At 38.8% G+C, this 21,843-nt stretch overlaps 1 protein-coding gene and 1 long non-coding RNA gene across 2 annotated transcripts in view; one reads left to right on the top strand and one right to left on the bottom strand.

Moving 5' to 3' along the window:
* Positions 1 to 1,724: 1,724 nt before the first annotated feature.
* On the bottom strand, positions 1,725 to 3,344 carry LOC102489873 (uncharacterized). Its single transcript, XR_334508.2, has 3 exons — positions 3,278 to 3,344; positions 3,044 to 3,154; positions 1,725 to 1,806 (listed from the first exon to the last, which is right to left on the bottom strand). It is a non-coding gene; the product is annotated as an uncharacterized LOC102489873 (long non-coding RNA).
* Positions 3,345 to 3,668: 324 nt separating this feature from the next.
* JAKMIP2 (janus kinase and microtubule interacting protein 2) overlaps positions 3,669 to 21,843 on the top strand; it is a 188,604-nt gene continuing 170,429 nt past the window's right edge. The window contains exon 1 of the mRNA XM_006148053.3: positions 3,669 to 3,881. The gene's annotated coding sequence lies outside the window, so the exon portion shown is untranslated. The remainder of the gene's footprint in view (positions 3,882 to 21,843) is intronic.

Here is a 21,843-nt window from a genome sequence, read left to right as displayed (position 1 = left end):
AATTATATAAAGAGCATATGAAAAATAAAGCAAGATAAGAGAAGGGATGGCAATAAAGGGAGTTAAATTTAGAATTTTATTTTATTTTTTATTTTTTTTTTAGAGGTTTTTTTGCTATAGGGCACGTGCACTCGCCAGACTGACAGAAAGATAGAAAGCGAAAAATCACCCCCCAGGGGGGATGGCCACGCCACAATCCCTTCTCCTCCATTCTCCTCTCGGGATCTTGGGCACGCACGCGCGCACACGCGCCTGGCGTGAGCTTTAAGCCACTGGGTCCGGGATGCGAACTGCGGTCGACTACATGGAAGTCCAGCGACATAGCCATTACACTAACTGCTGGTCCTTAGAATTTTGTTTTTTAATTAGAAATTATTCTGGGGGCCAGTAGATGGTGTAGCAGTTACATTGTTGGACTCCCATGTGGCCAACCGTGATCTGAGTCCTGTACCCAGTGGCTTGAAACTCATGCCGGGTGCATGTGTGATGCCCAAGATCCTGAGAATAGAGGAGAAGGGAAATCACCTCTGGGGAGTGATTTCTCACTTTCTCTCTCATTATCTTTGACTCTCTCCTAGCAACCGCAAGTGCCCTAAGTCAAAAAAGGGGGGGGCTGGGACCAGATGTTAGCGTAATGGCTATGTTGCTGGACTCCCATGTAGTCGACCACGGTTCGAGTCCCAGACCTGGTGGTTTGAACTCATGCCGGGTGCATGTGTGTGCATGCCCAAGATCCCAAGAGGAGAATGGAGGAGAAGGGATTGCGTTGTGGCCATCCCCCGGTGGGTGATTTCTCACTTTCTATCTCTCTGTCTCTCTCTGTCTTTCTGGCGAGTGCATGCACCCCATAGCAGAAACCTCTCCAAAACAAAATTATAAAAAAGGGAGGAGGGCTGGACTGTGACACAATGATAAATGTAATGCTCTGCAAGATAGACCCGCATGGGAAGGTTACAGGTTCGTGACGAGAGATGTAGTTAATATACTGGGGACACACATGACCACGATCCAAGCTGGTTCAGACTGGGGATGGGTCACAGTATCCACAACCCTGTGGATTGTGCTGTCTCTCTGTCTATCTCTCTAACATTCATGGAAGAAATAAATAAATGTCAACATGTTATTATAAATAATGTTTGCACATCTGTTTTTCAAATAACTAAATAAATAAAAACTTGCTTTCAATTGCTTTTCTGGGACCTCTCTCTTTACCATATCCTATTTTTATTTCTGTTCTGTTGAGCCATAGGCAAATTTCATTTTAAAATTAATAAATAATGAATAATTAAATTATAAATAATTAAATATCAGAAGAAATCTATTATTAGATCTAATATAGCAAAAAAAAAAATGAAAGTGTAGTACTGGAATGGTTAAAGTGAGAAATTATTCTATAGAACCCTCTATTTTCTCTTCCTTAATTGATGCCTGAACATCTGTGTTTGTGTTGATGGGAAGAGAGGAGAATAACTAGAATCGTTCATTCCAGCCAGGTCAGAGCTTGGCACTAAAGATAAACAGCACTGTCACAAGGCCAGTGGGAAGGTTCTGTCACCTTGGTCTGTCTGAAACCCCACAGCCTTCAGCTTCCTTCTCTGCATACTAAAAGGCCATCTCTGGGGAGAAATGAGAAGAGGAAATAAGGAACACCCGAATAGAAGGGAGGTGATCACATCCCATTTCCTTATGTCATACAACCACACTTACGTGATGCTGATGTGGGAGTGTGTGCCAGCTGCGTGTGACTGTTGAGGCGCTGGTGGGAGGCAGGGGCCCCTGGCTGTGCAAAGCAGGTGCAGGCTTTCCCTGGAGGAGAACGAGAGGGGTGTCAGGGCTGAGGAAGAGCGGCAACCTTTTCCTTGACTAACTAGTTACACTTGAGTTGGTTTTGTCGGAATAAGCTGTTCACATGAAGAATGACCGGACCCCAAGCAGAAAAAAAAAAGTTTTCTTAGATTTAGTATTCTTTATTTACACATGAACAGCACATAATTGTAGCAAACATTAATCGAACACTTACTATGTGCTGGACATTACAGCAATGCTTTACATACATCCTCCCATGTGATTCTTACCATGACTCATGAGGTCCTATGATTATTCCCATTTTACAGATGAAGGAACATAGGGTCAGGGATGTTGGCTAATGTGTCCCAAATCATAACTATCGTAAATATGGCATAGAAATCACGCCTCAGCTCTCTGACTCTGAAACCTGGATTAATCCCATTCAACCATTTGACCGTGGTCAAATCCCGTGGACTAAGAACAATGGTTATCTCCATTCTGTGAAGGCATGGTAGAAAGTATGGTGTTTAGGAGAGAAAATAGTGTTAGTAGAGCCAGATTTAGCTTTGGCTCTGTCATTTATTGGTCATATAAATTTGAGAAATCTTATTCTTCTAAGATTTACAACATCCTCGATGACCAAGTTTCTGAGACTATTTCATCTCTTTGAGACTCCATGTCTGTGTCACCACCAACATTATCATCATCATGTATTTGATGTTCTCTGGCCCTAATATTTTCTCCTACCTGAAATGACCAGTGATCCCCTTAATTCTCCGATTGAGAGGAGGCCACAATGTACGTCTACACTAGTAACGATAGTAATAATTGTAAATACACTTAGGACATGCCTACAAGTCAGGGGTTTTTAGCGCCTTATCTCAATCTTTACAACTATTGCATGAAATAAAGACGAGTGTCCTCTCTAAGTTATAGTTAGAACAGAACTTGCCTGGAATTCGACACTGCTGATTTTGCTTCCCTTCTTCCTCCCTACCCTGACTGCCAGCTGTCTTTGGAACTCCAAAAGGGCGTCCATGAAAATGGCATGGAATTGCCAGCAGGAAATTGAACACTCCAGGAGTTTGACACTACAAAGACTTGGAACTGTCCACCAACTGGTGCTACTGAGAACCACTGCCGTTCAAAGGAATTTCCGTTTTTTCTATCCCAACTTTTTTTTCCACAGGGGCGTGTCAAATACCTCCAGGTCCTCTTCAGAGGAGCTTGAAAACAGTGAAACTAAGTGACTCACCTGAGAACAAGCAGAAGTGCAAAGTGACCAAACAGACGCTTATCTTATTGAAAAGGCCAGCCACTCACTTTGCTTTTTCGCACTGTTGAATGGCATGGAGTAAAGGATCCTCTGAAAGACGAACACAGTTCGAGTAATAATAATCTGCGATTGCATATAATTTTCTGCATTTTTTTTTCTGATCGCGAATTTAATCCATTTTCTTGAAAAATCATGCAAAAAACCCCAACTAACCTGGTTCGAACATTTCGATATAGATTGCAATGAAATTTTAATGATTGTCTTCCCATGCCTATCCTCCTTTGCTCCATTTTTAAAGACCTGCCTGGAGTTCAGGATAGGAGAGACCAAGCGCATCCCAGAGGGCAGCAGCACAAACTCGCTCCCCTCCAGCTCCTGCAGCTTGCTTTACCCACCTCCCCTCCCCCTTAGCCCCTCGCTTACCATTGGTCATTGCCATGACAACCAGCAGCTGCCGCTCCAGCAGCGACTACCGCAGCAGGGGTGGGGCTGTGGGGGAGGGGGAGGAGGTAGGAGGAGCCAGATCAGGTGTCTGCTGCAAGTTCTGGTGCTTCTGAGCTCACCCCATCCTCCAAGAGGGAGGAGGCCCAAGTGGTGATGCTGCGCCGCCGCCGCCGCCGCCTCTTCTGCTGATACTCTAGTGAGCCTGGAAGGGTGGTTCCTATTCGCACCATCGCCAACCAGCGAGGGAGGGAGAAAAATCCCAGCAGCCGCTGCTGATGTTGGGCTCGGAGGCTGTGTCCGACTCGGTCACAAGGAAAATGGATTCAGTTTGCATCTCTCCCTCCTTTCAGCAGCTTCTCCGGGTCTCAGCATGGTGAGTAGGAGACCGCGGAGCTATCTTCCTGGTGTCGCTGGTTATTAAACGCCCTATGTATGTATCTGTAGCCTGGACTTAAACAATGACTTCCGTCTCTCCGATGTGCAGGGAGAGATGTGGAGACAGATGAGGAGGGAGAGGGAGGCAGGTTGCCAGGAGGAGAGAAGTAGCAAGGCATCTGCTTGTGATAAAAAAAAAAAAAATGGTGTTGTGATTTTGTCTCAAACCGGCTTAGAATGTAGACCGAGCCTCTGGTTCCTTCCCCCCTCAGCTTAGCAGTGAAATCAGGGGCATGGAAAAGGAGCTAACAAGAGAAGGTGTTATTGAAAGGAATCATTTCATTTGCAGCCCTCACGTACAGGGTTGGGCCTTCCTCAGAAACACATTTGTGTCTCATAAGCTGAGGCCTAATTTTTAGGTGATTTTGTTTGTTTTCTTCAGTGCTGAAAAAAGAAAAAGAAAAAGAAAAGATGCCTCTAGAATGTAGCATTCTATTTCAAATTCTCATGTACTCTGGGTGAGAAACCATTTGCCTGATCTGGAGTTTTATTTTTAGTACATAGCTTTGATTGTGAACATACCCATGTATAGCTTATGATATATGCGTGTCATAGATGCACATGGTACTAAGCATTTCTGTTGCATTTACGGGTATATTTATATGCAGTGTGTGCTTTGCGAACATCATCTCTGGTTAATAAATGCCCTTGCATGCTCCAAGGTAATGGTATATTTTTGAAACGGTGCTTCTGGCTTGTATTATTAACCTTTGGCTTCATTTGGATTAATATGAGATTTATTCTCATTATTGTCCTTCAGTTTCATTGTGACCATTAGGATAGATACCTAGAATATTTGATCTGTTTCATAGAACTAGATGGGCATTCAGAACCTGCTTCTTTTCTTTATTTTTAATTGGGTTTGTGGGGGGTGATATTGAGGGCCCTGAATTTACAATGGTGGGAGAGGGAGGTGGCTTGTGGCATTATTTTGTGTCCAGCATCTTGCCAAATGAATTTTGAAACGAATCAGTTTTCCTAAAATTCCACCCCATCCTTTTCACATTTGAGGCTGGTGGAAGCCCCATCTGAACTGGAAGGTGAAGTACATTCATTTTATTTCATAGTGCTGCTATTTTCCGTTCATTCCTTTAGTATCCCGGCACCATTTTATGGTCTTCTCAAATGTATTATGAGTCTGATTCTGTAAGTGATTAAGTGAGAAAGTAGGATTGTTTTGAAAATCTAGGTGTCCCCAAGTACTCTAGCCTTCCCATTTCCAAATTAGCCCGACTGTACAATGAAATGGAAGAAGAGAGTGGGGAAAGCTTAGCAGGAGAATGTCTGGCTTGTGGCTGAGAACTGGGGGGCTATTGTAGTTTACAAATGCATACTGCGATCTGCTTGACCTTTTATTATGTCAAGGCTTTATAGCAGCTCAGGAGAGTAAAGATGCCTGAGATGAGTAGGATACTGGGCTCCATGACCACCCAGGATAATGGATTTCATTGAATTAAAGCCAGGAAAACCCTTACAGGTAAAAATGTCTCAGTAACATTACATGCCTCAGATGAACTAGGTATATCCATCAATCTCCTATCTGATCATATCACTGTCTGTGGAAACATCTTTTACAATATAAAATAATGGTATCCTCTTTTGCTTTCATCTTGTATGTTCTTTCACACACAACCCCCCTCATTTACACTTTTATATGTATTTGAATCTGGTTGTATAGTTCAATTGATCTGAGAATAACTGCCCTATTTGGTTAATACCTAGGAAAGCTCCGTTGTGACTTAATGGGCTTTTAACATGTCGTATACTGATTCTCAGCTCTGTAAACTCAGGCTTCCCTGTGCCTAATTGTATCAACCTATGTAAAGTAGGACAAGGAAAGAGGTGCTGGGTTTATATGCCATAGCCACATTTTTATAACACACTGCATCCTGAATCTTTTAATGATAACTTTGACTTCCAAGTTAAAATTTCATGTATATCTATAGCAAACTTGAAAAAAACTAAGGTACCTAGTTGTTGATCCAGTTGGTGCAAAGGAAGCAAATCTCTTCAGGCTTTGTTTTCAGTTCCTTTGTGTGGAGTTTTCATATGTTGTGGTTTATTAGGCGAAGTTGTTATAGTTTGAACAGAGGCCCATCAACAGAGGTCATGGGCTTTAATCTCTGTAGGTTGCCTGTTTCAGCCATGTGGCCAGATCTGTTGAGAACATAGGTCTAGTTTTGACCCTACAGTGTAAGATGATTGTATGACCTTTGCTAAAAGTCCACAGAAAATTGAAGTATGTTCAAAGGACTACATGTTGAACTCTCTGAGGTAGAGTAAAGAAACCAGGATTATTTCATGGGGAGAAAAACTGAGAGATGGCAATCATTTGTTGCAGATAAGCTGAGGGTTTACACAACACTTGGGTTATTGCTTTTTTGGGGAAACTTAAATATGGCCAGTGGGCTTCAACTTTATTCAGAAGAATGATGATTAGAGATATAAAATGTAAAGCGAGTAGGTGGTGTGGAGGGTAAGGTGCTGGATCCCTCACGGCCACCTTCATGGGTAGAGCCCTGGACCCAGTGGTGTGAAAATCATGCTGGACATGGGTGCGTACATATCCAAAATCCCAAGAGGAGAATGGAAGAGAAAGGATTGTGGTGTGGCCTTGGGGGGGGGTGTTTCTTACTTTCCTTCTCTATCTCTCTGTCTATCTCCAGCAGGAGCATACTTACCCTGGGGGGAGGAATATATATATATATTTATATATTCCACAGCATTCCACAGCAGATGTGAATATTCTATTGCATATTTAGATAAGGCAGAACACTCTTTGCTCATTAAAATCTCCATAAGTATGACCTACATATGCATTTGTCTAGGGTGGATTAGATTCCTTCACAAGAACGTCTCAGACTTTTGCTAAAGTAAATCAGTCATCTAAAAGTGTGTTTAGTTGTTCAACATCAGATCTAGATCTATAGGGAAATTTCCATTTTGTAATGAGCTTTCACATTACAGTATCTAGATATTTTTCTTTAAGTTCAATTTACTCGTTTCTCCCATTAGTGGGAGATACAGAAAAAGAGAGACAAAGACAGGGGTACAGGCACCCCCAACAAAGTGGCTACATTGTGATCGACTCTCTGCTTCCAGTCAGCCTCAGATCATGCGTCCACAGGTGCCTGCCACACTCAGGGAGTTCTCCAAACACTAACCAGGAACCTTCTGAAGTGGGATTGCCTTGTGAGGATCATGTTTTTTTTTTGTTTGTTTGTTTTATTTTGTTTTTTAAAGAGGTTTTTGCTATAGGGCGCGTGCGCTCGCCAGACAGACAGAGAGACAGAGAGACAGAAAGCAAGAAATCACCCCCAGGGCAGATGGCCACACTGCAGTCCCTTCTCCTCCATTCTCCTCTCGGGATCTAGGGCATGCACCCACACTCGCCCGGCGTGAGTTTTAAGCCACCGGGTCGGGGACGTGAACCGTGGTCGACTACATGGGAGTCCAGTGAAATAGCCATTACATTAACTGCTGGTCCCGAGGATCACGGTTTTATCATTGCTCCATTGTCTGGGCCCCCAGAATCTGGATGTTTTAAATAAATGGATTAATCATTTGTCTGGAGAAATTTATAGGTGATCCTGCCGGGATGCAGGTAAATCAGGATGGGCCTGTTCATAAAAGCCATCCTTTCTCCACAACTGGAGGAAGATGGAGTGTGATGCCAGATAGCTGTGTTAAAATTATTCCCCATTGTATAGTTAATTTTGAAAATTGTAATGTGTTATTTAGTGGTGTCTAAATAAAAAATAATTTAAGAGCCATTAAGCTGATGGCAGAAAAAACAAATTATGTGAAAGATACATACAGGTTATTGTTTAAATGTGCTGTTTAACAAACTAATTTTGTTAATTATTTTTTCCTCAAACACTATCTTGCAAGTACCACTCTGGTTGGAATATTAAAGTTAAATATTTCGACTGCTATGTAAGCCTTTAGTAAAACTTGTTTTAATTAAAATACACATTATGTAATTTCTTGCTCTGTGATAGAATGCTTCTTATTTCCTAAAGGGACCTCAGAATATATTTTGATTTTATGTATGTGCTATAAGAATCCCTCAGGTGACTTGGAAAATATTTAGAGAGTAAAAACTGTTTTCTGCATTTCTCATCAGTTTACAACAGGTCAATGCTTTGTTTCCCATGGTCGAAGACTAAAAGAGAACCAAATTTATTGTGGAAATTTCAGTATAAGTAACTAAAAAATCAGCTTTTATTGAAATAAATAATCTAGGATTATATGTGATTGTTAACTGAGGAAAGTTCCCCTGTTTACATAACCCACTATGACAAGGACAATTCTAAAAGTTCAAACTGGAATTAAAGATTCCAAAATGGAATGAAAGTATCAATTTCTTCTGGTGCAGAATTTTTGGAATCTATTCAGGTTTTTCATAATGTGCATTTTCAAATGCATTGTATTTTATCAAGTGAAACTATGTTGTTTTTTTTTTCTTTTCTCTTTTTTTAGAGAGGTTTTTGCTATAGGGCGCGTGCGCTTGCCAGCCAGACAGAGAGAGACAGAGAGATAGAAAGCGAGAAATCAACCCCCAGGGGGGATGGCCACACCACAATCCCTTCTCCTCCATCTCCTTTCAGGATCTTGGGCACATGCGCATATGTGCCCGGCGTGAGTTTTAAGCCACCGGGTCTGGGATGCGAACTGAGGTCGAATATGTGGGAGTCCAGCAACATAGCCATTACACTAACTGCTGGTCCCGTGAAACTATGCTTTAAAAGAGGACTTAATTGATTGACTAACAACCATTTGGAAAGCTGTTTGACTACCAGCAGTATATGCATATGCTAGCAACATAGAATCTCCTTGGAGAATGTACAGTATGCATGTGTGTGAGATAGTTATGACAAAACAATGTAACTATAGTTAAGGTGATCATTACCTTCTATTCATATACTACTCAAAATATAGCAAATATAGTTCTTAAAGTCTTCTTCCATTCTTTATTTCTCATCTTCCATTCTCAGCAATTCTATCACATTAGTAATGCTACCATCTTCATAATTATTTTAAATAAGTAGAAACATATTCAGGCAAGTAAGCCTTGTCGATGTTGGTGTTTAGGTAATGTTTTAATGGGCTGGATCCTGAGTCTCATGAGTTCGAATCTACCATGTTAGAGAAATAACGAATTACCTTACTGATGTAAATTTTAAAATATCAGATACAGTAATCTTCCTTGCATGACTGACTCATTTTTATTTGGATTTTTGGCTATTTCAGATGCCATTATTTGGTTTTTGGCCATATTGAGCTGCCAAATAGACGAAATGGATACTTAGGAAATAAACAAATAAACAAAAAAAGCTCACACAAAGGAAATATCATAGAGGAAATTTGGGCTTCTTGATATTTCAGGTAGCATAAGATTACTACTGGGTGAAAATCAGAACTTTGTTGGGCTAATATGTACTTATTTTATATATAATTATTGTTTTATTTTTAATGCCACAGAGTTGGGAGGTAACAATTTTTTTTCTACTTAGGACCAAATTAAAAATTTTATGAGTCCCAGAATTTGAAAAAAAAAAAGAAATGATGCCTTCTCTTACTTAATGATACCATCTCTTACTAAGCATCATTTCACCTACATATTCTTAAAAATAAAAATGATATTAAGTAATAAAATAAGTGTATGTCAGTTCAATAGCTTTCTGATAGTTCCCTTGGACAAATGCTTTTTTGAAATATCAAAACCTGAATATATATTTAAATTAAATATTCTATGTTTTTGATGACCTGCTTCACTAATATTCTAGACCCATACTTTGACTACTTGGCAATTCAGCCCTGACTAAATAGCAAGTCATGTCATCTGAACTATCATTCTATATTTGCAAAAAGCTTTTTAAAATTTTTTATTTTCTGCTATCGAGTGTGTGCCTTCACCAGAAAGATAGAGAGACAAACAGACAGAGAGAGAGAGTAGAGAGAAATAGAGAAAGCAACCCCCAAACACAATCTTCCCAGCCCCCACCCCATGGGGATACCACACTGTAGTTCCTCCCTCTTCATTCTCCTCTTGGGATTTTGGGCATGCATGCACATACACCCAGCATATTTTTCAAGCTGCCAGGTCTGGGACTCCAACTGCCGTGGTGGAGGTGGCCATGTAGGATCCAGCCACCTCAGTCACCACTCCACTGGCTGACTCTAGAAAAAGTATTCTTTATAATTAATTATAATTAATTAGCTTAAAGTAAAAATGAGAGCTATCACACTGAAGACATTGCATTTGAAATCATTATTCACTAGTACAATTAAGATTTTTAAATAAGTTAGTAAATACTCATTGTGGAAAAATATACAATGTGTAAAAGGAAGATGAAAATCACCCATAAACTTTGCATTAAGAAATCATTACTGTTAGCATTTTAAAATATTTCCTTTGGGACCAACAGATGGTATAATGGTTATGACACTGGACTCCCACATAGTTGACTCCTGTGTGAGTCCTGGATCCTGTGACTTAAAAACTCACACCAGGTGCATGTGCGTGCATGGCCAAGGTCCCGAAAGGAGAATGGAGAAGGGATTGTGGTGTGGCCATCCCCCTTAGGGGGATTATTTGCGTTCTCTCTCTCTGTCTGTCTCTCTCTGGCAAGTGCACCTGCCCTATAGCAAAAAGTCTCTCAAAAATAAATACATAAGTAAATAAAATATTTCACTTTACATGTTTTCTGTATACATATAGACATACATGCAAGTGTACGATTTGACAAATAGATCATATGCTAAGCATTATTTTATATTTCTTTTACTTTATTTGTGGTGGTCATTTTTCCATGTCAACAGAAACGGAGTTGTTGGAAAGGTCATGATACATTTTTACATAGAAAAACAGAGAAAAATATAGCTTGACTTTTCAGACAACCCATTAGATGTCTACTTAAGTTTTGATCTCTGTGTGTATTTTTACTGACGATTTAGCTTTTTTTGTCTCCGGAGGGTCTTTACACTTTGCTTTTAAATACTTCTTCTAATCAAGATAGATCCTGCTTGATTTACAACAGCAACAAGAAGTCAGGCGTTATTTTCAGGAAACAGGAATTCTGTTACCCTGACCTGCCATTGCCTCTCTCAATGGGTGTTAAATTTACCTTGGTAATCTCTTGTCTGCTGATAATGAATGAGTTTTAAACCTATATTTGTGAAATCCCTGTTTGAATTGGTAGGAATTAGAAGTGCCTGCATCAGCAGCAATTAACAAAACAAAAGCAAGAATGGATCTCTTTCAAATATAAGCTTTTTTCCCAGTGTGATAGTAGCATGTCTGGTAGTGTTAATTATGTAACTAACTTAGATCTTTTATAAAAGTATATTTAAACATGTATGAGTCACCACGTGACCTCTCAAAATAAAAATATGTAGGGCCAGTGATGTGGAGGTTAAGGTGTTGGACTCCCACATATATGACCTGGTTGAAGTCCTGGACCTGGTGGCTTGAAAATCATTGGGAGGAGGGAGAGAGGGTGTGTGTGTGTTTGTGTGTGGGTGTGTGTGTGTGGGTGTGTGTGTGGGTGTGTGTGTGTGAGAGAGAGAGAGAGATCAGCAGATGGCTTAATGGTTATGTTGCTGATTCACACATAGTCAGCCGCAGTTGGAGTCCGGACCTGGAGACTTAAAACGTACACTGGTCGTATGTGCATGCATGCCCAAGATCCTGAGAGGAAGAATGGAGAAGGGATTGCAGTGTGGCCAACCCCCCCTGGGGGGTTGATTTCTCATTTTCTGTTTCTTCATCTCTCAGGTGAGCACACACGCCTATAGCAAAAAAACTCTAAAAAAACACCAAAAACAAAAAAAAAACACGCACACATGAGGCACGTGTGTGTGTGTCTATGCCCAAAATCTCAAGAGGAGGATGGAGTAGAAAGGATTGCAGTGTGGCCATCCCCCTTGTGTAGGGGGGTGATTTCTCATTGTCTCTCTGTCTCTCTCTGGTGAACACACATGCCTTGTGGCAAAAACCTAATAAAGAAAGAAAGAAACCAAAATACATTTTTGTCGTCTTGTGTTTACACTGTATTCGTTAAACACATATATAATAGTTTTCAAGTGAAAAATCAATCATCTGACTCTTCCTGTGTTTTAAATATAAATGGATGGATTCTTCTTAAACTGTTAGTCTAAACTTGAAATAGAACTTTTTGAGAGGATTCTCTATGTACATATATGTCCTGTTACTTCCTGCACCTTGTGTGTTTTCTTGGTAGAATTTCCTAAAGTCATAATTATGGGGCTATTTATTTGCCTGTTTTTTTTTTTTTTTTTTTAATTTACTAGAGGGGGTGTGTGCACTTACCAGAAACAGAGAGGGAGAAGGAGAAAGTGCCCCCTTCAGTGGGGTATGGTCATGCCACAATTTCTTTTCCTCCATTTCTCCATCCTGCTGAGATTTTACACATGCATACGCCCAGTATGTTTTTCAAGATGCTGGATCTTGGACTCAAATCTTGAGTTCGGCCAGCTGGAATCTTGCTCCCTTACCTATTAGGCCATGGGACCAGTCCTTATCAGCTTTCTTGATCTTCTCTGACCTTGACTAGGTCATAAGCACTTTAAGGACAGAAAATGAAACTGTCTTGTTTGTCAATGAATAACGAGTGCCCAGCTGGCAGGTGGTGTAGTGGTTAGGGCGCTAGACTCCCACATGGCCGATCATGGTTCGAGTACTGGATCTTGCGGTTTGCTTTCTTGCTTTCCCTTTCTCTCTTTCTCTCTGTTTTTCTCTGGTTTAAATAAATAATAATGATGATAGCAAATGAAATAAAATAAATGAATAATTCTTAAAATAATAAAACGAGTGCCTTAGCACAGTATGTGTGCTCAATAAAGACTGGTTGGCTGAGTGAATGAATGAATGGTCTCTTAGTTCTGTGGTGAAGGCTGTGGAAGACTTTTCCACTAACGGTTGGTTCGACTGGAATCCTCTTTAAATTTGGCTGTAAAGCATAATGAATTGCTTTCATGGACATGATATTGTCAGGAGGTTGTTAAGGTTTTGATACCGGAAAATCAGATTCTTAAAAGTGACAAAATTTTAACTCTTAACAATTCGTTATTAAAGATTATTCACTATATGGTGTTAAATAAGTAAGGAAAGCTATGGACACCTCCGTGGCTCCTTTATTCCCTCATTCCCTTCCAAAAACTGATTTGCAAGTCAGAAATAGTGACATCACTAATAGGCTGCTTTTGAATTCACTATAATTTATTAAAACAAGCTAGCAACTTCATTATTACTAGCATCAAATGACTTGATACACACTCACAGCTATTTATTCTAAATATCCACTCTACCAAATTCACTAAGCAAAAACAAATCATTCCCTCATATCTATATCCAATAATTAAGCTAAAACAAAATGTACTGTCCTCTAAAGATAAATTAAGGCAGCGTCCTATTTTCTTGATGGTTTTGAAATTGAATACATAAAGAGTGACTTGGAAGAGGAGGGTCCACTGAGATATCCCTTCCAACCATTGGGTCCAGCCATCTCTATACACACTGAAACTTAAGTGTGAATAAAAAGTCTTTGTTGTCTGTCTTTTGTTTGGCATCTAAATCAGGATCATGGTATTTACTACAGTTCTTGAAATTCTGAAGCTCCACTGAAGCTAGAATGGAAAATCAAACCTTAGGAAGTTTAGTTGACAATATGTGGTCAAAAAACAACTCATGGGTGGTGTTTTCAAGAAGGAAATTTTGCTGTGATTATTATGACTTTGAAAAAGCCCGTGAGCATCTGCTTAAAAAACAAGGAGATATTTTCATCTTGCCTTCTGTTCCAAACTGGAAATGTTCCTCTGGAAAATGCTTTCCAGTATAACCACAATAAAAATGTAAACCAAGCAAATGTTTTTTACCCACATTTTCTTATCTGGCTCTTATGCAGCATTTCATGGAGAGAGGTACCTTCTAAGAATAAGGGAGCTCTTATTCTATAGTCATCACTGATCTGTATTTAAAGCCCTTAAAGTTAATTCACAGGTCAGGCATCCCTAACTTGAATATATTTTCCGAAACCAAAATTCTTCTTTCTTTTTTTTAATGCAATAATACTGATAAATCTAAACAGAAGTATTTTGGATGAGTATCATTCTGTAAAATACAAGGCACTGTGTCATTCTACCAGTAAGTCATTAACAAAGAACAGAAACAATCAATGATACATTTTTATGTAATGATAGTCACTTTGAAAAATTTATAGTTAAAAATCTATTCTGATAATTTGCTTAAAATATACAAGCTAACGATTCTGCTCATAGTACTGACAAGATAGAAAGAATGAGGTGTTTTGAAGATATGGTAGATCCTGAACTTGCTTTCTTATGAATGTCCTAGATAATTCCAATTATAAAAATGGATCCTCTGGAAATTACCGGAGTTTCTCCATCTTCTACTCAGTGCTAGCTATCTAGACCCAAAGGAAGGAATTACTCTGACTCCAGTGGTTCAGTATTTGTCTTCTATGCCTCTTAAAGAGTATTATAAGTAGTGGTTAATTAACTATAAAAAGAATTTTGTATTTTAGAGAAGATATCATTTTAGCTATATTATGGGAAACATTTGAATTGTGATTTCCTTTTATTTTCAAAGTACTTCACTTAATAAAATCATGTATAAAATTTAGAATTTACAGTATGCTGAGCCAGATGCCTAAAACATTAGCAGTAATTAAAAGTAAGTCCTGGCATTTTAAAAAGGAAGTAACATGGAACCCCTTCCTCCAATTAGTTTTATGTAGCAAGTGTGTTTTACCCATCTTCTTCTCTTCTTAGCTAGATTGTCCACATTTTAGACCTACAGGGTGCAATGTTACATTCAAAAGCAAGAAAAAGGACGGTAGCAACCTGCCAAAAGAGAGATCATTTCTTCCATCACTGTGCAACCATAAGGTTTTTATCTACCACAGATTTAAAAGAGATCAGTGTCCAAAGGCATGCTTAAACATGTCTGATTCTTGCTAATATACTCTTCTGAGCAGGTTTGGCCCCATGCCCTATCCAACCTCTTTTAACTGTAATGTGTGATTTTATATTTTTCTCCATTTTTTTTAGAATTACTTATTTAATTTTATTTATTATTTTCAATCTGCTATAGGACACATATGTTTATGAGAGAGACAGACAGACAGACAGAGAGAGGGAGAAAGATATGGAAAGTGAGAAAGCAAGCTGCCATGTCTGGGACTCAAACCATGGTCGGCCATGTGGCAGTCCAGCACCCTCGCCACCATGGCTGGCCCACACTCCATGGTTTTTAAAATCAAGCCTAAATGGTTTAGTCGAGGCTCCTGGAAGGTAGTAGAGAGACAAATTCATATTTCTAGTCAATCACTGGTCACTGGCTTACTGAACTTTCACTAACATTTGGACAGTTTGAAAGCATTAACTGTCTACATTTATTTTGTATAATCCTCCTGCTTTGAAACATTGATCTTTGGCTATATAACTATACAACTAATCTACACAGAATCGATCGGTTCTCGGTTCATGTGGTGCCATCACTAACCACATTCTTGATGTGTTCAAATGCTGTTGGACTAACAGACGAGCCTTTATGACAGAGAGTAGTTGATGAGAGAGTAGAAAGCATTTGTTCAGGAGAGAGTCTTTTTACAAAGATGCACTTTCCCCTGGGTCACTCAGAACATTTTTTCAGACTTGATGCTGATTCATCTATATTTATATAGAAGAGGTGGAAAGATCCAGGGTTTAATATTTTCTTTGTAATTCAAGTAAGTTTGTTTCAGCAATGAATGAGATAACTCGGCCACTTTTAATACTAAGAATATCTTGTGCTGCAAATATAAAAAATATAAATGGAATAAAACAAAACTTATTTTTTCTAAGTTATTCAGAAACAAAGAAAAATATCTCAATTCTTCAATTACCTATGATGTATTTGTTATGCTAAATGTTTTCACCTATGTCCTTATTGCACTCTTCACTACAGTCTGGTGATATAAGCATTTTTTTCCCCATTTTGCAAGAGAGAAATAGAGCTTTCACAGGTTAAATTTCTTAGCCCAAGCCAATCGGTTAATGTTTTAGAGCTGAAATTGAAATAAGGTCTATCTTACCTCATGACACAGTGGTTAAGTTCAAAAGTTTTGTAAACTGGATCCAGCTCAAGGAAGTGTTTACGGAGTAGGTAACATATTAATAAAACACAATGTATGCTTCCAGTCCAGTATTTCTAAAAATATGCTTTTACTCCAAATTTTACGATTTTGACATTTCAAGAGATAGCAGGATATCTGCCTCCTCAAGAGAGTAAGAAAAATCTGACAACGCCAAGCCCGCACTTCCTCATGGCAGACATGTGGAATTGAACAATGAGTATTTTAGATAAGTGTTGTGATAGGACCGTATTCCCCCAATATTGATGGTAATTGTTTATCAGGCAAACATTTGGGTTTCACCAATATATAAACTGAAAATGAACATAAAAATAGCAGCAGATAAACATTTGATAAAATGAATTATCGGTCTGGCTTGAATCTGGCTTGTGGGCAGTCACTATGACATTTCGACGGGAAAATTTGCAGCTTCAATAGTTCCTCTTAAGTCCCATCAATTATTTATTCTGTGCCTTTATTTTTAATTTTTTGTTAGTTTTTGCTATAGGATGCATGCACACACCAGAGAGAGGTATAAATTATCCCCCTTGGGGTATGGCCTGCCACAGTTTCTTCTTCTCCATTCTCCTTGCATGATTTTTGGATGCATACACACACGTGCCTGGCATGCTTCTCAAGCAGCAGGGTCCGGGACTATAACCTCAAAGATGGCTTTGTGGGTTCTAGCTGCCTTAACCACCTCACCACCAGCTGACCCTATTCTATATCTTCTATAATTGGTAGGCCAAGTCATTTTTTTCACAATTACTCTATGGTAATACTATATTTTACAAGTTACAAATAATGTTTAATACTTTAAACCCTCACAATAAAATAGGTGGGGTGAATATCTAGCCTAAGTCTTTTGGTTATCTTTTTCACATCCTTTGTTTTACATACAATCAATGACTGCCAATGTATGGGTTCCTTTATATGGAAACAATTCAGACAAGCCAAGAGAAGAGCTTTTCTTCTGGTGGGGGGAAGGAATTTGAATAGCTGATTCTCACAAGTGTGTCATTATCTCATCAACATCACAAAAATTTAACTGAAAATCCTCAAAATAGAAGGCATTCATAGACTTCCGATTATTTTTCCTGATTCCTATCCCAAAAGAACATTTTTTTTATTTTTAAAAAGAAAAAGGGCCAAAATTCAACAGAACATTAACACAATGACCAGTTACAGGGAATATATAAATAGTAACATGGTTCCCTGCTGAAGTCTTTTGTTTTTGTGCACTGACCACTGTCGCTGCTAACTAACAGACCTAAAGTATTAATACATTGGCAGGATGCCTTTGAATCAGTATTTAGTGCTTCCTTTTTTCTCTTACTATGCATTTTTTTTTTTTTTGAGTCATTTTGCTATAGGGCGCTGGCACTTGCCAGAAAGACAGAGAGAGACAGTGAGACAGAAAGTGAGAAATCACCCCCCCACACACGGGGGGATGGCCACTCCTCAGTCCCTTTTCCTCCATTCTCCTCTCGGGATCTTGGGCAAGCACGCACACTCACCCGGCCTGAGTTTTAGCCGTTGGGTCTTGAACCTCGGTCAACTACATGGGAGTCCAGTGACATAGCCTTTACGCCATCTGCTGGTCCAATTATGTATCTTTTTTTTTTTTTTTTTTAATGAGTCAAATACAATGTTTACATCAGTACACAGAAATTATTGAGGGGCTGACCCCATAGCATAGTGGTTAAGGGAGCCAGGCCCAATATGGCCGACCATGCTGTTCAAATTCTGGCCACAACAATTAAAAAACATTAGGCACAGGGCCAGACAGTGTCATGGTGGTTAAAGAGGTTGGATCTTACAGAGCTGACTAAGCAGTTTAAGTCCCAAACCTGGTGAGTTGAAAAACATGCCAGGCATGTGTACATGTGTGCCCAAAATCCTAACAGGATGAAGAAGTGGAGGAGAGGGATTGTGGCATGACTCTGCCCTATTGAGAATGATTTCTTTCTCTCCTCTCTTCCTCTTTCTCTGTCTTTCTCTGGCATGCACTCATACTCTGATAAATTGGAAAAATAAAAGGAAATTATTGAAATGTATCAATCTGCTTTTCGGGTTAAGTCCAAGTTAAAAAATGTCTGTGGTTGAGGCAGCTGAATCCTATACGGCCAACCACACTGTTTGAATCCTGAGTCTGGTGGCTTGAGAAGTGTGCCAGGCACATGCATATGTATGCATGCCTCAAACTCCAAAAGATGGGAAAGAAAGAGGAATGATTGTGGCCTAACCACTCTCCATGGGGCAGTGTATTTTCCCTCTCCTTCTCTGTCTTTCTTTGGCAAGCAACATGACTTCCGGCAAAAAAAAAAAAAAAAAAAAAAAAGACTAGGGATTTCTTCCAAAACATATTTGACATTAATGTTAGTTTTTGTTGCTGTGTTGACTTTTATTTACTTTACTACTGCCTGTGTTATGATGCTAAATATTGCACTAAAGTTGTTGCATGCCTTGTACCAACACACTTTGAAGAAAATAATACTATCTCTATTATATACATAACTGAACGGAGGTTTATTGAGGTAAGGCAATTTAATACCAGATCATCCAACCAATGGAACAGATTCCAACTTTAAGTCTCTAGAGTCTTTAAATCTGACTCCAGGGTAACTCTTAATAAATTAGGTAAATTGCTTTTCTCTTTTTATCAGAATTTGATTGTGCTTCTGAAAATTAAATGAAGTAAAAGACAAATATATCTTTAATGTTATTATTATTAGATATTAATCAAGACCCAATTCTTGCTACAAATGGTAGCAGCACTCCAACAACATTTACATTCACAAACAAAGCTCACATACCTACAAATTGCTCAGTGAGGAAAGAAAGTAAAGGACCCAACAATTCCACAAAAAATAATGAATTTGAAAATTCTGTGTTTAAATAATTATTAAGAAATTATACATGAGTTATGTGTATAGTACAGGATTTTCTTTTAAAAACAAAAATTTAAAGAGGTATTACATATATTTTTAAAGAAAATTACCTACCTTCCTTTCCTACTCTTTTTAAGCAATAAATGAACAAAACAGAATTTTGTGCTTTGTTGTTGACAGTTCTGTCAATTATGAACATTTTTTTTCTCCTCTGAAGAGATTCAGAGAGCAGTTTCAAAGGAATTTCATCCTCTGGAAAAATCCTCAACTGCAAAATAGACTGAGTAGCACGAATCCCAGAACTCAGTGCTGTGACCCATACGGTTCCTGTGTCTTTGTTTCCGTACTGTAAATTCATGTAACTTGAGACATTAAAAGTATTTTTAAATGATTTTTAATTGACATAAGAATTGTATATATTGACAAAGTACAGTTTTTTAAATGTATAAATAATAATGTGTTATGATCAAATCAGGATAATTTGTGTGTCTAACCCTTCGAACATTTCACATTACTTTGTGTTGGGTGCATTTAAAATCCTCTCCTCTGGCTATCTGGAAATATATAATAAATTATTTTGAACTCTAGTCACCCTAGAACAGAACGTATTCCTCTTAATGTACTTTGGTGTCCATTGACTAATGTCTCCTCATTCTTACTACCCTCAGTCTTCCCAGCCTCTAGTAATTTCTACTCGACTCTCTTCTATGAGGTCACCTTGTTAGATTCCACATATGAGAGAGCATGTGGTATTTCTTTCTGTGCCTGACTATGTTTGCTTAACATAATGTCCTCCTCGCTTGTCTATGCTGTCTCAAATGACAGCGTTTGTGGAAAATTTAGAAATGTACGTGAACTATCCTGAGTGACTCTGGGGCTTCTGGAAAATAGCTTTTTTCTCTACCCAGGTTAGTAGTTCCAAGCTGGGTTCCACTGATAAGCATCATGCTCCTGGTGAGCCCCAGAGAGGAGAAAAAAAAGGAGGCGAGGATCCACACTTTCTATGCAGTATATCCACTGGGTGTCTTCCTAATGTTTTGAGAGGAAGATCTTGTCTTAAGACAGTTTGCAACACAATGATATTGTTGAGGTGATTGATACTCTATGTGTCAAAATACATAATTTTCTTAAAAATGTCAATTTTCACTTGAATATTCAGCAACCTATTTTCGTTAGTTTCTAGTGGTTTTAGTTCTAGTAGTTATGACAATTCATAGTAATGATACAAAACCCTTAGCTTAACCCTATGTGAGTCAGTCAGAATCCAAACTTACTGAAAACCTCACACAAGAATTATTACATAAGAGGACAGAAATCCACACAGATTCTTAAAATTTGGAGCTTTTTGCTTTAGGAGATAAGCACAGTTACCTCCATCCCCTCACACACACATATCATGAAGGAACTGTTTCCACTTTGCCGCCCTCTCTGTAGTTTCAAGGAATTGGAATCTTTCTTTTCTTGGGCCTAATGATGATGATGGTGGTGATGATGAAGTGACAACTCACACTTTGAGGGAGGGATCCAGAGTGGCATAGCCCCAGGAAGAACTCCGTCAATTGTACATGGAACAGTATTGAGTGGCACCAGCTCTGTGGCAGGTAAAGTATGACATCTCTGAGGGAGATAGCATTGTACCCTCCCTCCATTCCCCAGTTAGTTGAGGAAGCACAGATAAAATTAAGGAACAACAAGCTAATAAATGGTTTACTGAGTGGTTCTTGTCTTTCTCTTAAGAATATGAAGTACAGATCAGGACCTTATTCTCAAAAGAATTATAAAGTAAGTCGTAGGGAGTCAGGCCTAAAACCAAATTAACAACAAAATATTACTAGTTGTCAGAAAAGTCATGACTCATTTTTACATAGGAAAATACGTGATGACTTTTCCGATGACCCAATATAAACATTATGATAGTTTGGAGTTCTCAGTCAGCCACCAAAGGACATGGCCTCAGACAGACATTTAATACTTTGAATGTTTGCTATGAAGATGTGGAGTCTAGAACAAGACAGTAGTGCAGCCTTCAAACTCGGTGCTCTGAGGTTGACCCACAGGGGAAGGTCCAGGTTCATGTCAGGGGGACCGCCCTCAGTGTACCAAGCATGTGAATACCCATGATCCCAAGCTGGCTGAAGCTGGTGTGGATTGTCGCGTCAAGACCCTGTGTGTGGGGTGGGGTGGGGTGGGGTGGGGGAATGCTATCTTTCTCCTCTCGTTTCTCATGGAAGAAACAAATTAACTTAAAAATGTAGAGTCTTACTTAAGTTAAATCCTATTTCTTCTTTACTGAAGAAATAAAAATGGAGTATGGATTATTACTTATTAGTACTTAATATTATTTTTAGCACCTATTTACTGTTGCTGTATATTATACGTTGTAAAATTGTGTATTCCATAGCATATTTTAATATGATGTGGACAAACCCATCTCAATAATGACTGTTAAGATCACTCAGATGTCTTATTTCTTATATAAACTAATAGCCAAAGATGATCTTTTTGTTTTCATGACACCACCTAGAAAACCTGTTCAACCGTGAACCAGAGATATATTTGGACATTTTGAATTAAAACAGAAGTTTAAAATACCTTTCAACTGAGTGCCAGTAGGTGTTCTTTAGATTTGTGGTACTGATTTTAATACAAAAAAAATTAAGTTTAAAAATAATTCTAACACCCACGCTGTGCTCTTCAAATCTCTGTGTACGTGTGGAGGAGTGAGTAAGGAGTGGGGAACCTACAAAGATGAATAAGACATAGTCCTGAACGTACAGTAAGTAGTAAGCATTTAGGTACTAAAATTATGCTGAGAGACCCAGATGCCTTTATCAGAACATAAGAACATTTG

The sequence above is a fragment of the Tupaia chinensis genome, unplaced genomic scaffold (genome assembly GCF_000334495.1).
Source record: "Tupaia chinensis unplaced genomic scaffold, TupChi_1.0 Scaffold000228_1, whole genome shotgun sequence".
In the NCBI taxonomy this organism is placed as follows: domain Eukaryota; kingdom Metazoa; phylum Chordata; class Mammalia; order Scandentia; family Tupaiidae; genus Tupaia; species Tupaia belangeri.
This window is presented reverse-complemented; position numbering and strand designations above follow the sequence as displayed.